This window comes from Schistocerca piceifrons, chromosome 1 (assembly GCF_021461385.2).
Source record: "Schistocerca piceifrons isolate TAMUIC-IGC-003096 chromosome 1, iqSchPice1.1, whole genome shotgun sequence".
NCBI lineage: Eukaryota > Metazoa > Arthropoda > Insecta > Orthoptera > Acrididae > Schistocerca > Schistocerca piceifrons.
The window spans coordinates 616,448,010-616,464,122 of record NC_060138.1 but is presented as its reverse complement, the minus strand read 5'-3'; the positions used below and the strand labels follow the sequence as shown (position 1 = coordinate 616,464,122).

General features: G+C 43.3%; 1 pseudogene; it reads left to right on the top strand.

Moving 5' to 3' along the window:
* Positions 1 to 2,330: 2,330 nt before the first annotated feature.
* The window catches only part of LOC124756830, a 32,859-nt pseudogene continuing 19,076 nt past the window's right edge, over positions 2,331 to 16,113 (top strand).

The window sequence follows — 16,113 nt, the reverse complement described above, 5'->3', positions numbered from 1 at the left end:
ACTGTTATGGATCAAAATTGATGAAACGTGGCCGTCCAATATTCCATAAAGTGACAAGGTATATTTTACACTACAGAGTGCGAAGAATACATAGAACTGCATAACTCGGGGTACTGGTAAACAGCGTGTTTCTCACGAAGAGCCATTGCATTCACTGTATGTGAATGTGTGGTGTGAATTCACAAGCATCTTTATCTTGGCATCTCCTTTTTTGAAGAGAATACACAATGAGAGCTCGTCAGATGTACCTGACGTCTGCATGTTATCGATGCCTCCTTGTGCACAACATGATTCCTGCTTTGGAAGAGCGCAACTATGTGGAAATTGTTATTTTCACACAAAAGGGGCAACATTTCATGCCGCTCGGCTAGTGTAAGATATGCTTAATGCAACCTTCCACGAACGTGTTATATCTAGGGGCTTTCCAGATCCATTATCTGCGAGATCATCTGGACTGAATCCACGTGACATTTGGCACTGATGTCCAAAAGAACGCGTTTACCAGGGACATGTTCGGACTCTACCTCATCTGTAGGCCGTTAGACAGAAACTTGTTACTCAGGTTATATCGGACCTGCTGCGAGCAACTGTTGATCACACAGTTTTACGGATGCAACATCTGGTCGACGTCTCCAGTGCTCCGACTCGACAAATTCTGTAAGCAGCAATTAATCATAAAATTACCATAACGCCTTCCTCACTTGTTTGAACTTTTCTGTCCACGTCCCGATCACAATCCATTACATACGGGAACATTTCTGTACGTCTTTCTTGCATTCACAGTGCCAGATATGCACCTCGTGGCCAAAACTGGAAATAATTTTTTCCTGTGCAAATCTGTTCCGCGTTAACGAACAAGCATAAGTACCGAGATTTCCTGTAATACGACAATTACAGCCCACACTGGATCTCTGTGAGTCACAGCCCTTTAATTATAAGCACCTGGTTAAATGTTGCAGTACTTACGGAGAGATGAAGAGGTTTACACAGGACAGACAACTGGGCTGCATCGATGCAGTCTTCGATTCGACGACCATGTACAGGGTGACAATTATTAAACTATACGATAAAAAAACGTAAACTAGATACAGATTTTGGCATGCATACACTTTATTCAACATGTAAACGTCACTAAGGATGATGATGCTTGTTTTTCGAGGCGCTCAACTGCGAGGTCATCAGCGCCCGCAATATATCCCAATTTCTTCATAGTCCAATTTTTTTCACAGTCCAACCTAGCCACTGTTTCGAATGATGAGTATGATGACGAAATGATGAGGAAAACACGAAAACACAGTCCGCATGCAAAGAAAAATCCCCAACTCAGCCGGGAATCGAACCTGGGTCCAGAAGGAGCAACGCTAGTCACTAGACCACGAGCTTCTACTACAGATATTCGCATTTAGGTTATTAGATGTTCGATATGTCTCTAATCATTGGCGATGATATGGTGCGGACGAATAACGAAATTCTGCATGACACACTGAAGTGTCGCAACATCGATGTTGTCAATCACCTCCTAAATGGCTGTTTTCAGTTCAGCAATGGTTACACCTTAATACAGCCCCACAAAAACGAGTAGCGTGTGTTTGGATCCGAACAATATGGCGGTCAATCTAGGCCCATTCCAGAGGCCCCTGGGTACCACAGAGCGAGAATGCGGTCCGCAAACTGTTCCTCCAGGACATCAAACACTCTTCTGCTTCGGTGGGGTCGAGATCCGTTTTTCTTGAACCACATCTTGTCGAACTGAGGGTCACTACCGATAATGTGGATGAAATTATCTTCCAAAACCTTTAAGTACCATTCAGTAGTCACTGTGCCATCAAAGAATATTACACCAATTATTCCGTGACTGGACATTGCACACAACACAGTCACTCGCTGAGGGTGAAGAGACTTCTCAATCGTGAAATGCGGATTCTCAGTCCCCCAAATGGGCCAATTATGCTTATTGACGAACCTATCCAAGAGAAACAACAAGGCGTGTGCGAATGCGCATACTAATTCCCACTATGCCCCGCGGCCAACCGTGCACTTTGAACGCCCTAACGCAAACCGTACAGAAACCATGACGATTTTGTTTCGTATAGTTCAATAACTGTCACCCTGTAGCACGCAGAGATACGAAATGGCTCTCTCTAGGGAGTCCATAAGAATTAAGAATTTTGGAATAGTCCAGTAATCTGTATTTACTTCGTTTGTCTGTAATTCTAATGATCACCCAGGTTTCTTGCTACCGTGTACTTTTAATTAAACAGAGAATGGAATATCTCGCGTGAAAATTCGGTGTGCCGTGTGCTTTATCTCCCTCCGCTTCTCGTGCGGCTATGCAGGTCGCGAAGAAATTCCATTCCGGCCGGGGCTGCACGGCGAGAGAAGACGGACTTGTGGGCGGCTGCAAGAACCGTGCGGCGCTGCTGTGCGCCCGTAAATTGCGTCGCCTCGCAAACAAGAGCGGCGCGGCTTGTGCCCTGAATAACACAGCAGCCCGGGCCGCGCTGGCCGGTCTCTGATCAGCGCGGGAGGGCTACACTCTCTCTCTCTCTCTCTCTCTGGCCGCAAGAAACACGACGACACACTCACACCGCAGTCAAGCAAACGACTTTCGCCCTGATAGCGACGCTTCTTGTAACGGCCGTGAAAGCTGCATGATCAAAAAGGACGTACGTGACTGAGATCTAGTGTATATTGCAGATCAGGTAGTAGATGATAATCATAACACAACTATACATGATGTCTCACTAGAAATATCAGTCTGCAATGGAGTAATCACTGTTCTGAAACCCCTGATATCACAACTATATATCGGTGCAGGAGTCGAACAAGCAACTTTGGAGTCCATGGGCAATGGTATTAGGGCCAGAACTATCAAGGTACGTCGCACGTCCCGTCTTCACAGTTCCATATCTGCCAAAACTGAATAGCTCTTGTGAAGAGCACTGGAAAGAGTACACTGAAGGCTTCTATGACGGGAGAGGAGGTTTTCTGATGACATGATAAAAGAAGAAACAGGGGTAGATAAAAAAGAGATGGGGTCCAGTATTAGAATCAGAGTTTAAAAGGCTTTAGAAGAATTAAGAGCAAATAAGGCAGAAGGGATGGATAACATTCCACGGGATTTCGAAAATCTTTGGAGGAGACGCAACAAAAAGACAATCCACGTTGGTGTGAAGAATGTAAGAGTCTGGCGATGTACACAGGAGCACAGTATTCACACAATTCCGAACATTGCAAGTGCTGACAAGTGAGAGAATTATCGCACAGTCAGCGTAGCAGCTCATGCACACAAGTTTCTGACAAGAGTAAAATATAGAAGAATGGAAAATGAAAATTGAGGATCTGTTACATTACGATCAGTTTGGCTTTAGGAAAGATAAAGGCACCAAAGGCACAGTTCTGACGCTGTGATTGATAACGGACACATTCGTAGGATTTTCGACATGAAGAAGAGTTCGACGATCCAAAATGGTGCAAGGTGTTCGAAATTATGGTTCCCAATTACGAGAAAGATAAGGGCAGGCTGCGGGAAAAGCCGGTTAATATACAATATGTACAAGAACCGAGAGGGAAAAATTACAGCAGTTGACCGAGAACAAAGTGCTCTGATTAAAAAGGGTGTAAGTCAGTGAATTAGTTTTTCGTCCCTACTGTTGATTTTATACATCGAAGAAGCAACGATGAAAATAAAAGGATGGTCCAAGATTGAGACTAAAATTGAATGTGAGAGGATATCGAAGATAAGATTATCTGATACCACTGATATTCTCAGTGAAAGTGAAGAACGTTTACAAGCATCTGTTAAATGGGATAAACTATCTAATATGTACAGAATAAGGATTGAGAGTAAATGGAAGAAAGACGACAGAGATACAGAGAGACAGGAACTGTCGATGACATGCCTCGCTCAGGCCGCCCAAGGGCCACTACTGCAGTGAATGAGGGCTACATACGGATTATGGCTCGGAGGAACCCTGACACAACGCGACCATGTTGAATAATGCTTTTAGTGCAGCCACAGGACGTCGTGTTACGACTGAAACTTTCCGCAACAGGCTGCCATATCGGCAGAATATGGACGAGGCGTTCGTGGACGACAATTCGCTTCCCCATCGTGCACATCTTAAGAATGAATTCCTTCATGATAACGACATCGCTCGACTAGAGGGACCAGCATATTCTCCGGACGTGAAACCTATCGAAAATGCCTGGGATAGATTGAAAAGGTCTGTTTATGGACGACGTGACCCACCAACCATTCTGAGGGATCTACGCCGAATCGCCGCAGGCTGGACCACCACCTCTGAAGGTCTGTCTGTATGGTGGTACAACATACCATGTGTGGTTTTCATGAGCAATAAAAAAACGGAAATGATGTTTATGTTGATCTCTATTTCAATTTTCTGTACAGGTTCCGGAACACTCGGAACCGAGGTGATGCAAAACCTTTTTCGATGTGTGTATGACGGGTAGAGCATGCAGAACTTAGAAAGTTGACAGACGCTGAAATACTGGGTATTCCTGGACAAGAGAAGTCTACTAGTATCAAATATAGGCCCTAACGCGAGGAAGAAATTCCTGAGAATATACGTTGGACCACAGCTTTATATGGTGGTAAGGCAGGGACTGTGAGAAAATCGGAACAGGAGACAACAGAAGCATTTGAGATGTGACGCTACAGAAGAATGTTGAAGAATTGGTGAACTAATAGTGACTTCCTCCACAGAATCAGTGAGGAAACGAAAATATCTAAAACACTGATAAGAAGATGGGACCGGATGATAGCACATCTGTTAAGACATTAGGAAATAACTTCCTTGGTACCAGGGGAAGCTGCAGAGAGTAAAAGTTGTAGAGGAAAACACACTGGAGTGTATCCAGTAGCCGGCCGGAGTGGACGAGCGGTTCTAGGCGCTACAGTCTGGAACCGCGCGAACGCTACAGTCGCAGGTTCGAATCCTGCCTCGGGCATGGATGTGTGTGATGTCCTTAGGTTGGTTAGGTTTAAGTAGTTCTAAGTTCTAGGGGCCTGATGACCTCAGAAGTCAGGTCCCATAGTGCTTGGAGCCATTTGAACCATTTTTGCATCCAGCAAATAACTGAGGACATAGAGTGCAAATCCTACTCTGAGGTGAAAAGGTTGGCACTGGGGAGGAATTCGTGGCGGGTTGCATCAAACCACTTAGAAGCCTGAAGAAAATAAAAAAAAGTAGGGCCGGAAAAGTGCAAGGACGCTGGCTCTAGGCGCGATCCGGAGGAAAGTATTAATCAGCATGAAACTAGTTGCTGCCGACGAGCACGCTGTCAACCTGTTACGTCGGCAGCCGGCCAGAGCGTGGTACGGTGCTCCTTACCGCCGTTACAACGTTTCGTATCTGAGCAGGTTCAAATGGCTCTGAGCACTATGGGACTTAACATCTATGGTCATCAGTCTCCTAGAACTTAGAACTACTTAAACCTAACTAACCTAAGGACAGCACACAACAATCTGAGCAGGACGATGCCTGGTCCGCATGTTTGCCTTTCTACTCAACCACCGTAGTATATTAGGATATGGTAGACGGACTGCTTGTTCGGACCGACCCTGATATTGGTGCTCCTCATATTTGACTCGCTACGTAACAGTCGACGTCTTACATTATGTCTATTGCCGCCCAAAAATTTGTGTTTGTGATTCATCTACGCCTTTTCTTCAGTTCCGGCTGTCTGAACAAGTGAGAATCCTCCGAAACGTCTACATTCCGCCGAACAGCTCGACACTTAACGGCGTCCAAGACCGCTCTGCAAGAGTTGCTATGTGTGGTACCGACGCAATGGCACGCGTGTCACTCGTCGAGGTCGAAGCAAGGGGCATCAAACTGTTAACACTTCAAAAACCTCTGCGGAGTTTAGAAGAGTGGGGCTAGCAGGGGGTCATTCCACTTCTCTAAAAATCTTGTGAAAGTCTTTGTTGTTCCATTAGTTCAAAATGGTTCAAATGGCTCTGAGCACTATGGAACTTAACATCTGAGATCATCAGTTCCCTATAACTTAGAACTACTTAAACCTAACTAACTTAAGGACATCACACACATCCATGCCCGAGGCAGGATTCGAACCTGCGCCCGTAGCGGTCACGCGGTTCCAAACTGAAGCGCTTAGAACCGCACGGCCACACCGGCCGGCGTTCCATTAGTTGCTTTAATGGAAGATTCAAGGCCATATATCGCCCAAAGTTAAATATCCAGTGCTCATGACTCGTTACATGTGCTAAATATTGGAATTTGTAAGTACTACCACACGTTAATGATCGCGTTGTTCTTCTACTAACCTACTGTGTCAAAAACTATAATTTGGTTACAATTTTGATAACATATACCTTCATAAAATAAACACAGCTGAAAGAATATTCATGAGTATAGCTTTGCGGAGTGTTGTGTATCAACCAGTAGACGTTCCAGAATAAAAGGCTGAGTAGTTTCTAAGAAAACGGGGCACATGTATCGAAAACGAACAAGCTATGAAAGAAGCATTTAAAATTTCCATATGATATTTATTATACTCATTGTTACCTGGTATTAGTTAAAAACACTCTGCTCCATTTTCTGGGTTATCATATTCAGCACTGTTATCAAGTAACAACTCTATTTTCCTTTGTAGCGAATATGCTTTCCGTTGACACAGCTTTTCTTACTTTCGCTGTGTACATTTCCTGAACTCCTTTTACTGCGTGCTTCTCAAAACTCACTTTTAGTTTCTCAATCATTCTCATCTTCCACCGGTCCACTATTAAAAATAATTAGAGTGTCATAGGTCCCTAATCTTAAACTTTTTGTCTCAGCACATACAAATGTAGTGCTAACATGTAGTTAGGACGCTTTATTTTTCTTGGTGTTAAAACTCCATTGCTACTGCACCACAAAAAGAGAGTAGCTCACTATTTCATTCTGAACACCGTTTAACATATAAAACTTCAAAGTTATAGTATTGACCATGGCGTTCTCTACAGTGGGTGCCTCATAAACGCCGAAGTCCACTATCTTTCTTGAAGCACGGAGTGAAGTTCGCAATGCTCTTGTTTTGTCACAGGAGTATCTTGTGTTATTCTCGAACATACATTTTCAGTATCACCTACAAATTTCGGTAAAACCTGTTCCCTATAATTACTATAATTACATTTTCTTAAAGACTTTTCTTATCCTCGTCATTACTTTTTTGGAAAATACCCACAATGAATACTTGCTAGCCTAACCCAAAACTGTCAACGAATTTTTATTACGTTACTCGCAGAACCATTAAAACAAAGATCTCCAAAACACTTTGTATCGCAGGTTGTCTGCCCAGAACAACGAAAAGCACAGCCTCCTACAGTAAATACTTTCGGAAGAGAGACTAGTAAAATAAACCGAAGTAATTCGAGAAGAGTCAAACTCACAATACATTTAAGAACGATGCCACAAAACCACCAGGAAACTGTTTACTCCAAATAAAGTAATGTAAGAAATGTGAAGGAGATGCTACAATTGTAATGAAACAAGCAAACTGAAATTGATTTTTTTCTTTTTCTGCCTCGAGTCTCCCCTTAAGGGCGCTCTGCAGGTTGTTAATTAGCGTCCGTTCCTGTGCCACACAGCACCCGCTGCCACCTTCACGAAATCCTTTTTTATGACATAGTTCCACTCCTATGCATTATTACACACACACACACGCATGCACACATACTCGCACACAAAATCGTCGCGTCACAGAGGAATTATCCGAATGGGATGGAAAAAGTAGATTTGATGTACACGAACAGACAAAACAATTTCAGAGAAATTCAGTTATTTATTGGAGACAAAGAGCCACACACATCGAGTGAGTCAATAACGCGTTGGTCGACCTCTGACTCTTAAGCAAGCAGTTATTCGGCTTCACATTGAGTGACAGAGTTGCATGTGCTCCTAAAGGATATAGTGCCAAATTCTGTCCAAAAGGCTCGTTAGATCGTCAAAGTCTCTACTTGGCTGGATGGCCCTGCCCGTATTGCACCAAACTTTCTCAACTGGGCAGAGATCCGGTGACCTAGCGGGTCAAGGTAGGGTTCGGCAAGCACGAAGATAACCAGTAGAAACTCTCACCTTGTGCAGACGGGTATTATCTTGCTATAATGTAAGATCAGGATGGCTTACCATGAAGGACAACAAACCACTGCCTAGAATATCTTTGACGTACCGCTCTGCTGTGAGGGTGCCGCAAATGACAACTAAAGCTGCTCTCTTACGAAAACAAATAGCATCCTAGAACCATCACTCCTGGCTGCCGGCCGTTTGGTGGGTGACAGTAAGGCTGGTATCCCATCGTTGTTCGGAATGGTCTCCAGACAAGTCTTAGCTGGTCATTGGATCTCACTTCCAAGCGGGAATCATCACTGAAGACAATTCTACTCTAGTCAATGGGATTCCAGGCCGAACATGAGTCTGGGGACACCCAGGACAACGATGTGATACCAACCCGATGGTCCCCTGCCATACCAGGAGTGACGGTCTGGGGTGCCACTTCTTTTCGGAGCAGGACACTTAAAGTACAACGGTAAGTCGACGATACTCTGCGCCTTGATTTGTAGCCCTTTTGGGTAAATCGTCCTGGGGTTAAAAGATTTGAGCAAGATGATGTCCTCCCGTACAAGGCGAGAGTTTCTACTGCTAGGGGCAAAATTTTGCACGGCAACATTTAGAAGGACTTCGAACAACCTATGAGTCAATGACAAGCCGAATAACTCTTTGCATAAGGGCCAGAGTTGGACCAACGTGTATATCTCTTGCTCAATTTGTGAAACTATTTCTCTTGAATAACTTATCCAATTTTTCTGAATTTCTAGCCTTTTTTTTTGTACATATACATCGCATCTAACGATTTCCCATTCGACTATTTCCTTCATAGTGCGTCAGTTTTTGTCAGACAGTATATATACACTACAGGCCATTAAAATTGCTCCACCACAAAGATGTGCTACAGACGCGAAATTTAACAGGCAGGAAGAAGATGCTGTTATACGCAATTGATTAGCTTTTCAGAGCATTAACACAAGGTTGGCGCCAGTGGCGGCTCCTACAACTTGCTGACATGAGGAACGTTTCCAACCGGTGTCTCATACACAAAAACCAGTTGAATGGCGTTGCCTGGTGAAACGTTGTTGTGATGTCTCGTGTAAGGAGGAGAAATGCGTACCATCACGTTTCCGATTTTAATAGAGGTCGAATTGTAGCCTATCGCGATTGCGGTTTAGCGTATCGCGACATTGCTGCTCGCGTTGGTCGAGATCCAATGACTGTTAGCAGAGTATGGAATCGGTGGGTTCATGAGGGTAATACGGAACGCCGTGCTGGATCCCAACGGCCTCCTATCACTAGCACTCGAGATGAAAGGCATCTTATCCGCATGGCTGTAACGGATCGTGCAGCCAGGTCTCGATCCCTGAGTCAACAGATGGGGACGTTTGCTAGACAACAACCACCTGCACGAACAGTTCGACGACGTTTGCAGCAGCATGGACTATCAGCTCGGAGACCATGGCTGCGGTTACCCCTGACGCTGCATCAGAGACAGGAGCGCCTGCGATGGTGTACTCAATGACGAACCTGGGTGCACGAATGGCAAAACGTCATTTTTTCGGATGAATCCATGTTCTGTTTACAGTATCATGATGGTCGCATCCGTGTTTGGCGACTTGGCGGTGAACCCGCATTGGAAGCGTGTTTTCGCCATCGCCATACTCGTGTATCATCCAGCGTGATGGTATAGGGTGCCATTGGTTACACCTCTCGGTCACCTCTTGTTCCCAATGACGGCACCTAGAACAGTGGACGTTACATTTCAGATGTGTTACGACCTGTGGCTCTACCCTTCATTCGATCCCTGCGAAACCCTACATTCCAGCAGGATAATGCACGACTGCATGTTGCAAGTCGTGTACGCGCCTTTCAGGACACAGAAAATGTTCGACTGCTGTCCTGGTCAGCACATTCTTCAGATCTCTCACCAATTGAAAACGTCTGGTCAATGTCGGCCGAGGAACTGGCTCCTCACAATACGCCAGTCACTACTCTTGATGAACTGAGATATCGTGTTGAAGCTGCATGGCAGCTGTACCTGTACACGCCATCCAAGCTCTGTTTGACTCAATGCCCAGGCGTATCAAGACCGTTATTACGGCCAGTGGTGTTTGTTCTGGGTATTGATTTCTCAGGATCTATGCACCCAAATTGCGTGAAAAGGTAATCACATGTCATTTCTAGTATAATATATTTGTCCAATGAATACCCGTTTATCATCTGCATTTCTTCTTGGTGTAGCAATTTTAATGGCCAGTAGTGTATTTTTTCCTGATGTCGTTTCCAAACTCATTTCACCTGATAGTTTTAGTACTTCTTTCAGTGAAAAAGTATGTTCGCTTTATACTCGTCCATAAAGAGTTCTCACTGAATCTTATGCAAGAATTTCCGTTTCTTCAGCAAATTGAACTGTTTGATAGTGGCTGTATAAACGTACTATTTGTTGCAAGTAACCAAGTTGTGTGATAAAATCTTTTACTGTTCTGGACTCTCACCGTTCCTACATATCTAACCTTTTACATGCTCCTGATACAGGTAATTTGGAAATATAAATATCTCAGTTTCGCTTAGGTTGGAACTTTTTCCTCTCATTTTTCAGTCTGTCCTGCTATCTTGGTTTTACTTTTGCATTTATTATTGATAAGCATCTTAAGCTCACTTCAGAACTATCTTTCTCATTCGCAATGTATTATTCGAACTGTAGTCGTCCGTTATTCTAAAAGGCACATTGAGAGCAGAAGTACGTTATTTTAGTGATACTATTCAAGGGGCAGAAGGGAATCGAACTTATGTGTTATCGCAACTGTAAATTATTCTTTAAATTAATCAAACAGAACTATCACTTCAGTACAAGAGGAAAGTACCGAGTGTATCAGAAAGAGTCTAGAATCTTTGTGTCTAGACAATTCAGACAATTCCCGAGTCCACAGCCAGTAGTGAAAGTCAGGAAAGGTTCAGGAAAGCTGCATCCTGAGACTGTGCGGCTGGCGCGGCTTTATTAAAAGTTGGTCCCGCCAGCAGATTACGCCTGGGGCTGCTTCCGGAGAGCCGTAACGGCGCCGCCTGTGCTGCAATAACGGCCGCTCGGCTGCCGGAGTGGACGCAGCCCACCACCTGCTGCACCACACTACTACCCCCCCCCCCCCTCTCCCGCCCTCCAAAACAGTTTTGACAACTCCTTTCTTGCAGCAGCCTTGCGTCTTCTTTTATTTTGTTCCACCTACACTCATATGCTTCTTAATTCTGGCGAAAAATGTTCGCTAATACGCTACTCCTGTTCTAGGGGATAGATTGACAGTGAGGTATTGTTGCTTGTGTGCTTTTGATGTAACTTTCAAACAACGGCACATTGGCAAGTTCTGGAGCCACTTTATCTTTTTGTAGTCTGCTACGCTGTTGCTGCGGAGGGAGAGCAAAAGTAAGGCCCTAAAGTAACTGATAAGGTGTGGTCTGACATAAAGATAGGAGAGGAAAATGTGAGCAGAATAGAGATCAGTCTGTTCGGTAAAATTGTACCTAATACACTTAATAATTTTGTTGAGCTTGGACGAAAGCCTGCAGCTGGAGGTTAGAAGGGAAGCAAATTTCTTAGAATGATTAAGAACTTCATCATACAAGGAGATGATTTTACCAGGGGTGAAGGACCTGAAGGTCCAAGCTCCTATGGAGACATGTTTGCTGATGAAAATTTCAAGCTAAAGCACTATGGAGCAGATTGGTTCTCAATGGTCAATGCAGGAAAGGACACAAATAACTCTAAGTTCTCCACACAACAAATCAAACACCATGGCCTGATGGGAGACGTTTGGTATTTGAAAAAGTGTTGAAGGGACCGGATGTTGTCAGGAAGATTGAATCCACACCTGCGGACGGCAGAGAAAGGCCAAGCCAAGATGTCGTTGCCGGCCGCGGTGGTCTTGCGGTTCTAGGCGCTGCAGTCCGGAACCACGGGACTTCTACAGTCGCAGGTTCGAATCCTGCCTCGGTCATGGATGTGTGTGATGTCCTTATGTTGGTTAGGTTTAAGTAGTTCTAAGTTCTAGGGGACTGATGACCTAAGATGTTAAGTCCCATAGTGCTCAGAGGCATTTTGAACCAAGATGTTGTTGTAGCAGACTCTGGCGCAGAGACTGTATCTGAAACATTTACGGTGGCTAAGGAAGATGTCACGCAATGAAGACGTGTAAGTAGAATTCGACGTGAACAAACATCACAGAAGCAGGAATTACAGAGAAGACAGTGGCCAGATGATTCCACAAATGTTGGATAAATGCTCTTTGTACAAATTTGAACATTCGTGTTTGTGTGTCTTTACAAATGAAGAATAAGGATAGTTTTATTAACAGAATAACAGAGAGTAGCTTCTTTGAGTAGTAATGAAACTGTTCTCAGTCCCGAGTTCGAACCCCGCCATTGCCTACATTTGAATAAAAATCAGCACTGGCAGCCGAAGACTTCCAGTGTAAGAAGTCAACCTCATTTTTCCAATGGCACTATCAAAGGGGGCGCAGTAGTGGACGGAGGTTGAGGGCAATCTCTTGCCTTCCAGGTGGGAAACTGCCCCTAAAGGCAGAAGAATCAGGAATGATCAACAGTATGAGGATGCAGAAAGCAATGGAACCCACAGCATTGAAGACACGTAATGTGTGTCCAGAGGACATGTGGCCCGTAATTGAAGAAGTGTCCTGATGATGTCTCCATTGGCGAAAGATTCCGGAATAGTCCCCCATTCGGGTCTTCGGGATAGGACTGCCAAGGGGTAGGTGATCACGAGAAAAAGATTGCATAAACATCGAAAGGATAACGTTTTACGAGTCGGGATGTGGAATAGCGGAAGCTTGAATGAGGTAGAGAAGCTAGAAAATCAGAAAAGGAAAATGCTGAGGATCAATCTAGATATAGTGGGGGTTAATGCAGTGAAACAGAAAGAATTCAAGGATTTCTGGACAGATGAGTGTAGGCAATGTCAATAGAACCCGGAAAATGGTATAACGGGAGGATTCGGTATGAATAGGAAGGTAGGGTAAAAAGTGTGATACTGTGAACAATTTAGTGATAGGGTTGTTCTCATCGGAATCGACAGCAAATAAACACCAACAACAATAGTTAAGGAAAACATGCCGACGTCGCAAGTTGAAGACGAAGAGATACACAAAGTAAACGAGGATATTGAATGGGTAATTCAGTATGTGAAGGGAGAAGAAAATCTAATATTCATGGGAGACTGGAATACGGTTCTACGGGAAGGAGTAGACAAAAGATTACGGAGAATGTGGAATTGGTACTATGAGTGAGGAAGGATTAATTCAGTTCTGCAGTAAGTTTCAGGTAGTGAATATTCTGTTCAAGAATCACAAGAGGAGGAGATATACTTGAAAGATGCCGGGAGGTACGGGAATATTTCAGTTAGATTACATCTTGGTCAGACAGAGATTCCGAAATCAGATTCTGCATTGTAAAGCAGAGCAGATGTAAACTCGGATCACAATCTGGTAGTGATGAAGAAGAGGCTGAAGTTCAAAGAAATTAGTCAGGAAGAATCAATACGCAAAGAAGTGGGATAAGGAAGTAGTAAGGAATGAAGAGATACGTTTGAAGTTGTCTAAGGAATAGATATTGCGATGAGAAATAAGTCAGCAGACAGTTGAGTTGAAGAGGAAGGGACATCTCTAAAAAGGAGAATCACAAAGGGGGAAAGAAGAACATGGGTACAAACAATCGAACTGCGAAGAAGCCATGGGTAACAGAAGAAGTACTTCACTGGATCGATGACAGAAGGAAGTAAAAAACGTTCACGGAAATTCAGGAATACAGAAATGTAAGTGGCTGGGGTATGAAGTCAATAGGGAGTCCAGGGAAGCTAAGATGAAATGGTTGCATGTCAAGGCCTCTATGAGGGGGAACATTTGTCTGATATGATTGAAGAAGAAACAAGTGTCGATTTAGAAGGGGTAGGGGATCCAGTATTAGTATTAGAATTTAAAAGAGGTTTGGAAGACTTAAGATCAAATAAGAAAGAAGGGATCAATACCATTCCTTCAGAATTTCTAAAAATCATTTTGGAACAAAACGACAATTCACGTTGCTGCGTAGAATGTAAGAGTCTGGAGGTATAACATCTGGCTATTGGAAAAGTATCAGCCAAACAATTCCGAGGACTGCAAGGACAGACAAGTGAGAGAATTACCGCAGAATCAGTATCCAAGCAGAATCAGCTCATGCATCCAAGTTGGTAACAAGAATAATATACAGAATAAAGGAAAAGAAAATTGGGGATATCTGAGGTGTTGATCAATTTGGCTTTAGGAAAGTAAAGGCATCAGGGACGCAATTCTATCGTTATGGTTGATAATGGAGGTAAGACCAACGATAAATCAAGACACGTTCATAGGATTTGTCGACCTGGAAAAAATGTTCGACAATGTCATACGATGCAAGATATTCGAAATTCTGAGGAAAAGAAGGGTAAGCTGTAGGGAGAGACGGTTAATATACAATATGTACAAGAGTCAAGAGGGAATAATAAGAATGGAAGACCAAGAACAAAGTGATTCAATTAAAAAGAGTGTAAGACAGGGATTAGCCTCTCGCCCGTATTGTTCAGTCTGTCACCGAAGAAGCAATGATGGAAATCGAAGAAAGCTTCAGGAGTGGAATTAAAATTGAAGGGGAAAGAATATTAAGGATACGATTCGCTGACGACGTCGCCACCCTTAATGAAAGTGAAGAAGAATAACATGATCTGGTGAACGGGACGAACAGTGTAATAAGTACAGAATATGGCTTGAGAGTAATACGACGAAAGACGAGAGTAATGAGAAGTAGCAGAAATTAAAACTACGAGAAACTTGGGATTGGTTGTCACGAACTACATGAAGTTAACGAATTCTGATACCTAGGCAGAAAAATAAAGAATTACGAACGGGGCAAGGATAAGATTAGCACTGCTGAGAACAGCATTTGAAAGGTGGCTACACTGAGTCACAGCGCCAGAGATTGCGCCAAAGAGTATTAGTCAACCGCCTCCACTGGGGAGTAGTAGTTCAGAAGTTTCCATGGGCAGTAGTAGTTCAGAGGTTGCCATGGGCAGTGCTTGTTGAGAGGATGTCGATAGCAGTACTAGTTGAGGGCATGTCGTGTGCAGTTGTTCTGTTGGGCAAGACACCAGACGTTGTTCGATTGGGGATGTTGTAATGATCACAGTGTATTTTTCGTGAATATATATGAAGGTAACAGATTTTTTTTAATGTCAAATTTGCTAAATAACAACGCCTCTTGGTCACAGGTTCAGTCAACAAAGCATCTGGCTTGTGTTCATGTATTAGACTGTAATTCTGGTTTCTTTATGCAGCTATAGTATTTCTGGTTTTTTAATTACTTCATTGTAAATGGTGTTTAAAATATCTTGTCGTATTGAGGAAGAACCGTGCCAGATGTGTACGTTGAATCACACTTCCACACACAGAACAGTTACACTTGTTCTTTGTTGTTTCGTAGCTTTTATAGTTGCTGGCGACTTAATTAATTAATTTTGTTAATGGGAATTTCCTTTCATTCTTTATTCTTATTCTATGCAGTCAGATTGCATACTGATACTACTCAGGGCCAACTGGTTACGAGACTGCGTAACTGGACAGACAGCGACTAAAATTAAAATTATTTGCATTATATTTTATTAAGCCCCCATGCACATGGCGACCCTGCCAGGATCGTCCCTTGGAATTCTTTGATAGTAAAAATAGCAGATAGTAGTATTGTTGTAGTAATTTGTAGTTTAGTAATTGTAGTCTATATTGCATGTGTAGATTTGGTAATGAACATTTGTGGTTGTCTTGTCTTTCTTCTAATGGTATTTTTGCAGAATTTAATTCCTGATGTCGTATATGGCTTTGACAATTTTGTGCAATTGTGAAGGTTTTAATTGTTCATTTGGCGTGTTTGTCTGGAAGCATTTCGTGTGAATGGTATTGTTGGTGATAAAGCGTCATATTGTGTGTAATTTTCGTATAGTGACGAGTTTTGTATGTTTTGTAAATGATTA